Here is a 7,706-nt window from a genome sequence, read left to right as displayed (position 1 = left end):
TGGTGTAGCCATTCATCTAAGTTACCGTTTGGTAGGAATTCATATACAAGGGCCTTGAAATCATGACCCTCAAAATCAATACTAGAGCATACTGTCAGTATCTTCACAAGGTTCCGATGTCGAGCGCATCTCAGTGTCTCACATTCTGCAATGAAACTTTGAGAAGCACCACGTCGCTTGAGGTTGAGCACCTTCACAGCAACAACTACTTGTTGGTCATTGCTTCGCATACTTCCCTTGTAGACCGAGCAAAAACTTCCTGCTCCAATGAGGTTTTCGGAAGCAAAACCATTTGTTGCGTTGAATAATTCAGCATAAGAAAACCTCATACATTGCTCACTGGTGAGTGCTATTTGTATGCTTGATTTCATCTTCCTGCTCCTATAATAGAATATGAACAGTGCAAATACTAATGTGATAAATAAAGTTGCACTGCATATGGAGATTATCACGACAAGTTTCCTGGATGCTTTCTTGATGGTGTGGTTGGAACAGGGTGGCAATTTCAATTGAGGGATACCACCACACAGGCCATCATTTCCGGTGATCGAGATTGCTGTCGCATTGAGGAATGCCCCATGTTTTGGGACTTCACCTTCAAAACTGTTGAATGATAGATTCAGAGCAGAAATGCCTTTCAAATTTCCAAGAAACTGAGGGATGCCACCGGACAAATTATTGCTGGAAAGGTCAAGCACCAACAGACCTTTTAGTTGCTCCATCGACGATGGAATTTTCCCTTGAAGTGAGTTTCCAGATATATTGATATGCTGCAAGCTCTTGACACTCACCAATGGAGGCAGGTATCTCTCCAGAAATGATATTTGAAGCGAAATCAAGCACTCCAAGGTTTTTTAGGTTGCCTATTTCAGATGGCAGAGTACCAGATAACAAATTATGCCCCAAAAGCATGAAACTGGATAAGGTAGAGATGAGAAAGAGTTGTCTAGATATTGGGCCAGCAAGACTGTTATATGAAAGACCCAGTTGTTCTATGGGGCAACTGCTAAGACCGGAGGGAATGCTTCCATCGAGTGCATTTCCTTGGAGCAATAATACACTCAGTGCTGTAAGATTGCCTAGAGTTAGTGGGATTGATCCTGACAGGTTGTTATATGGTAGAGACAATCGGTTCAACACCTAGAGTTTACCAAGAGAAGCTGGGATAGTTCCCTCCAAATGGTTGTAGTCCATGTAAAGTAACTTCAAGTTGACCAAGTTTCCTATTCCTTCAGGTATTTTTCCAACTATATTGTTGTTTGCTACGATAAGGAAACTCAAACCTGAGGAAAGGTTTCCGACTGCACTAGGCAACTCACCTTGAAGACTGTTGTAACCCAAATCTAAGGACTTCAAATTGCTGCAGTTTGTCAAGCTGGTCAAAAAGCCCCAATCAGCATCATTTGTTGCTTCGAGCTTATTTTTTGAAAGGGCCACAACCGACAACCTGTTTTGTCGAGCTCCAAGACAATTGGGAATTTCACCTGACAAAGAGTTATACACTGCTTGCAGAATTTGAAGCCTAGAGGCATTGCACATGGATGGTGGAATTTTTCCATGAAATTGGTTGATATCCGCAACAAAAGTTTGTATGTTTGGAAGCTTATTGCCTATGTCAAGAGGAAAAGACCCACTAAGACGATTGCTTTGTAGACCTATATCTTCAAGAGCGGAAAGGTTGAGCAGCGAAGGAGGAAAATAACCTTCCAGTTTATTATAGTCTAGACGAAGGGTCATTAGGGCACCAAGATTTCCAAGGGAGTGTGGTATGTGACCAGAAAGATTGTTTTGCGAAAGATCAAGGTTTCGTGAGCACCTGAAGGCTGCCTAATGATTCCGGGATGCTTCCTTAATTCCTTTGATGCTGTTCGCTCCTAGTTCAAGGACTAGAAGAGATGAAAGGTTCTGGAGAGGTGGTAGGCTCCCTGTTAGTTTGGCTGTAGGGATGCTCATATACTGGAGCGCCGAAAGGTTTCCAAGTGAAGCAGGAATGGAGCCTCCCAGCAGGTTATAACCCAGGCCTAGTCCTACAAGGTTAACAAGACCACCTATCTCCCGTGGGATCCCCCCAGATAGGTTGTTGAACTGCAGATTGAGCCTTCTTAGGTTTGCAAGGCTCCCGATCCCCGGCCGGATGCTTCCTGTCAGAGTGTTCTGGCCAAGACTGAGTACCTTGAGACCACTCAGCAGGCAGAGCTCCTGTGGTATTTGGCCGTGAAACCTGTTGCTGTCAGCAAAAGGTTCTCAAGACGGCTGCAGTTTGAAAGCGACGCCGGGATCCTCCCCTGGAAGGAGTTGTAGCTGAGATTGAGGTGCCTGAGGTCAGGGAGGCTGCCGAGCTCCAGCGGGAGGACGGCATGGAGGTGGTTGGCAGGGAGATGGAGCCGCCCCAGGTAGGTGAGGTTACCCAGTTCGGGCGGAACAGTGCCGCCGAGGCCGAGCCCGGGGAGGTCCAGTGCCACCACACGTCACGCCACGCCACTCGCACGTCGGAACAGAGCGGCTGCCCCACGATGATCGTGCAAGAGCTAACGATGAGTTGGCTGTCATGCCTGACATGAACGACATGAGCGCGAGGCCGTCGTCGGCTACGGAACCGGCGGCGAGCCATGCGAGAAGGGCAAGCAAGGCGAGCACGAAGGAGTTTGCGCGTCCCATTGGTGTGGAGGAGACGTGTGGGCTTCTGAGGATGGTGTGCAACTGTGCATGCGGATGTCAAAGAAGAAGACGAGTAGAACAGAGAGAGGGGGCTACCCTTCAACTAGCCCAAACACGCACAGTTACGTAGCAATCCATCTCAAAATAAAGTCAATTATCAACGTACCCATCAGCCAACCGGCTTCCCTTTATCCCTTAACATCCATCAATAATAAAGCTTTATCACCTACCACTTGTTTGACTACAAGGGATAATGTTTTTTTATCTTAGAAAGAAGAGGAAGCTCGGTCAAGAAGCAAATATTCTACTGCCCGTAAGAGACGACTACACTGACGGCCTAGTTTATTGTAGAATCAATGCCTGATGGAATCTAGGTTTCATGCACTGGAAGGATTTCAAGCTTCAATGGCCTGACTCTCCTGCACTGAAGGGATCAAGCTTGTGAAACTTTTGAAAGATAAGACGCTTCTGAAGCTGGCCTCTTGTCGCCTGCAACTCCTTCAAACATCTTCGATCTGCATGCAATTCACTGGCATCGCCTTTGAACATGAAATTCTAATCTGCATGACTGTAAATGCACAGAATTGAGATTCCCATACCAATGAACGACCACTACTGCCGCTAGAACAAGCCACCAACGCGCCATTGTCACCGCTCCCCTATCAGAGCCGGCTTGACTTTCTCGATGACAACCGGGAAGTCTTCGTGCACGTGCCGCTAAGGATCAGCGTCATGGAGCAGCAGTAGTCGCCGTTGAATCCTTACATGGATCTGAAGCACATGGCAATAAATCTCGCCACGTGACAAGAAACCCTAACCTCACTGCCCCAATGAGAGGATAGGAGTTTATGCTGGAGCTACGTCGACTACGTCCAGACAGGCGAACTCGAAGAGGATCGGAGCCTGGACGGTGAGCTCGAAGAGGAAGCGCCACCATCCGCCCGATAGATACACCTGCGAGGACTAGAAAACTCTAATCCAAACCACTAACCGGGGCGAAGGCACCGGAATTCCCCTCCCCGCCACTGTCCGTAGGAGCGGCAGATAGAGGGAAGGCAAATCCACGGGCTCATACGTGAAGTCTAGAAGGGAGAGTTTGCTCTAGCCACCTAAGGTTAGGGGAGAAAAATGAGAGGAAGTTTTATACGGTGAGCATGTGCGATAAAAGGCTTGTGATGCTTTCACCATCTTGTCCCTTGTGGCAAGTGTTGGTCTTGGTCGATGACAATAGCTTCTCTATCTGGGATGTGGAGTATCTGCTTCCTAGCCCAAATGCTCTCGAATGAACAGTAAAATCGAAAAAATAGTAAAAAGCAAAAACATTCAAAACATTTTGATTTTTTGGTAAACTTTAACAAATGTTTTGTATGCTTGTAAAATTTCAGCGCGAAATGACATTTCTGGAAGTCGTTGCAATAGAAACAAATTTGATGTTCCAAAAATGCTAGTTTTGAAAACATTTTGAAGTGCTCATTTTTTGTCATGCCTTTCATGAATGTCATTTCAAGTTGAATTTTGCAAGCATATAAAACATTTATCAAATTTTACCACAAAAGATTCAGATTTTATTTTTATTTTTTTATTGTTTTTATTTTACTGTTCATTAAGGAATTTAAGCTCGGGATCAAAATAGGACTTTCATTCTGTCCGCCTATTCCTTTTGGGCGAGAACATATCCAGTGAAAGAAAGCGATTTGTGCATCCAATGCACCAAAGCTTTTGAGACCAGTGGATGGAAATCTAAGAGAGATAGTCAGGCTAGAAGATGGATTGTTGGCATTTTTTCAGAGAGACCTCATTCTTTATGAAAATTAACCCGCACTCCATAATTTGCCCAATCTCATCGGTAAGTGTATGCTTTTATTTCTAGCTCCAAATACAAAAAAGGATTTAAATTTTAAACCTCATGCCCAAAATCGGATCTGGTTTGACCATCCCTTTTGTTTTGATGAGATGTTCGAAACAAGACCAGTGTAGAATATACTTTCAAACATTTAAAACATATATTTTTGACTCTTGATCGAAATATTTAGGAAACAATTACAAAATCTGGGGTAATGTTTCATTAAATTTACTAAAACATGTCTGTGTTAAGTTCTTATGTAAGTTCTCCGTTTACAAAACTGATCCATCAAGTTTTCAAAAGTAAAAAAAAAAATATTCAACACCGATCTTGTTTTAAAGAGCTTGTCAAGATGAAGATGGCAGTCAGAACGGACAAAAAAATTAGTCATTCAGATCAAAATATATGACCTCATGTCTAGATCAAAATTAAATACATGTAATTATTAATGGATAGGGAGATGTGAAGTGCGGGTCAATTTTAATTAACCAGAAGGACTACTTTGCAAACAGGCCATCAACCCATCTTCCATACTTGATCCTCTCCCTCGGTTTCACATCCAATGGCTGCATGAGAACCGGTGTATCTGGTGCATAAATTGGATCGGTGCATGATACGTTCTCCCATTTGGGTATTAGGCGAGTGTGCCCTCCACGTCGTCCATTTACGCCATCTCGGGGCTCTAGTGCCGTCCAATCTGCCCAGACGACACGCATCCGAGCAGCTTGCCTCAGGTGTCAATCTGCCCAGACGACGCGCATCCAGGTGGCTTGCCTCAGGGGTTCATAATGGATGGATCACGGGCGTAGTCAGGGCCATTGTCATGCGGTGGTTTTAGTCGTGCATGCTGCCCCGCGAGCGATGAGGAGGGCGGAACCGCCTGTCATCCTCCTCGCCTCACACGGGGCTGGTTTGGTGGCGACATGCGGGGCATGCGCCCCATGAGCTGGCTTGTGCGTGGGCCAGCTAGTCAGGATCATTCGCCCTGTGATGGGATATTTGGGGATGTTTCGATGGCCCCACGTGGGTATGCGCGGGCGTCCTTGATGGGTCTAGTTCGTGCGCGCAGGGGAAAGCGGCTTAGTGCATGCTGGTTTTGGCGCTCAGCGCGCGGGAAAGGTTCGCGCGCGCGCCGCGGCCGGCGCTCGTTATAAAGAAGGCGCTTCCTCCACACTCTGTCCGCTGCCCACTCTCGCCGTTTCTGCGCCATCATGTCGATCCGTCGCCTGGGCGCTTTGGATTTTCGCGGAGTCCGCGAGCGCCGCTCCGGCGCCTTCTCTTCCAAGATCTGGTTTCGCGAGAAACGTCTCATCCTCGGCACCTTCGACACCGCAGAGGAGGCGGCCCGCGCGCACGACGCGGCGGCGTGACGCCTCCTGAGGCCTCGTCGGGATATGAATTTTTCCAACGTGTCGAGCCAGCGGACGCAGGATCTGGCGCCTCTCCCGCGGCTTTTCACCGACGAGGATCGTCGTGTCCACCGGAGGCGGCAGCGTCGCCTCGCCATCGCGGAGAAGGACGTGGAAGCCTTGGTGGTGTGGCGCGGAGGCTTCCCGCAGGACATCATCGACGAGCGCCAGTTCTACAAGCATATGAGGTTGGAGAGGGATGCGAGGAGGAGGGAGCGAACCGCATATCGAGAGGACAAACGTTCGTGGAAGCACACAACTCAATTGAAACTGAAGCTACGAGAAACAGCGGGTTGGGACTTTCAAGACGAGGCGTATGTTGACGCCTACATTCAGACGTCGGAGGAGGACATTACCGAGTCGGAGTCAGAAAGCGACGAGTAGTGGTCTTTTCTTTTATCTGTGTACGCTAGAGCTATCTATGTATCCATTTTTATCTGAAAAAATGGCCGGCGACATCGGCGACGTAGCAGGAGGGCGAGGGTGTGAATCCAATGTGACATCGATCAGCGGGCCCGGTGAGGAAAGAGGGCGAGCGCGCGCGCGTCCGTATTGTGTCCGCGCCGACGCAAATCAGGCTAAAAATGGGTCGAAAATGAGTCGGCAGGCGGACGAAAACAGACGCGCGTCCGTTTGGATCGACGCGTTGGGCCAGCTTTTTTGCCCACGCCGACCCTAACGGACGGCCGCGGACGAAATGGGTCGCCCCATTGAAGTTGCTTTTACTTTTCACCAATGCCTTCACTCACCGTGCCGCTCCTCCTCTTCGTGTTTGCACGCGTTTGGGTTGGTTGTTTTGTGCGTCGGTTCTGACTGTGCGTCTCCTTTACTCCGCGCACCGCTTTGATGCTTATGGTTGCTTTGCTTCTTTCTCTTGCTTGATCGTCCTTCTTAGGCGGTGTTTAGTTCTCTAGTTTTAGGACTTTTTTTAGTCCCAATTAAAAAGTCCCTAGTCCCTAAAAAGTCTCTCCCTGTTTGTTTCCAGAGACTAAAAAATCCCTAGTCCCTTCCTAGAGGTTATTAAATGACCATGTTGCCCCTAGTATATAGAAAAATAATAATGAAACAACACCATGGGGTGGCGGACCAATGGATGCATGGAGGGGTATTGTTGGAAAAGTCTCAAAAAGTTTCAAAAAGACTCTCCTTGATAGTCTTCTTCATTTAGTCCCAAATGACTAATTTAGTCCCTAAAAAGTCCCTCCCATTTGATAAAAAAGTCTCCAAAAAAGACTTTTTCTAGTCCGCACATAAAAAAGTCTCTGAAAACAAACACCCATTTACTCACCGTGCTCCTTTTTTCTCTTGTTTTTCTGCACGTGTTTGTGGTTGTCCTTGTTCCTAGGCCTCATGTCTTCTGTTTCGGGTTAGTTTTTCCCTCGCTCGATTGCTTGTGCTCATGTTCTCTTCCATTACAGCCCTTTCTTTTTGTCCTAGAATGACAAGGCATGAGACCCTATAATGGGAATTCGGCTATGAGAGTTGAGAGTTGTTGATGTCGTTTCCTCCATCTATTTATTGATGCGCTTTGTATTATTGTATTGAAAGCTATTAAGTGTTTCACTGCCTGTCTAGGTTACGATCTTGTGAGGTATGGACATTTCTTCCTTGGAGATGACCTCGTGTGTGGGGAAGACTTTGGTCGCTCCGTTTCCATGGCCAAGGCATGTACGATTGCGCGTGTGCTTCGATGGGGGATATGATGTTGGAGGCGGGTGAGAGCGGCCAAAAATGGTTGACAATTGTATGGGCTCTGTAGTTCTTCTCAACCCACGCTGGGGGCTTCCATGGTTTCC

At 47.3% G+C, this 7,706-nt stretch overlaps 1 pseudogene; it reads right to left on the bottom strand.

Moving 5' to 3' along the window:
• The window catches only part of LOC119315809, a 4,517-nt pseudogene extending 1,859 nt beyond the window's left edge, over nucleotides 1-2,658 (bottom strand).
• Between the last annotated feature and the right edge of the window lie 5,048 nt (nucleotides 2,659-7,706).

This window comes from Triticum dicoccoides, chromosome 6A (assembly GCF_002162155.2).
Source record: "Triticum dicoccoides isolate Atlit2015 ecotype Zavitan chromosome 6A, WEW_v2.0, whole genome shotgun sequence".
NCBI lineage: Eukaryota > Viridiplantae > Streptophyta > Magnoliopsida > Poales > Poaceae > Triticum > Triticum dicoccoides.
Note: the sequence above shows the minus strand (reverse complement) of the source record. Positions and strands in the feature narration are given on the sequence as shown.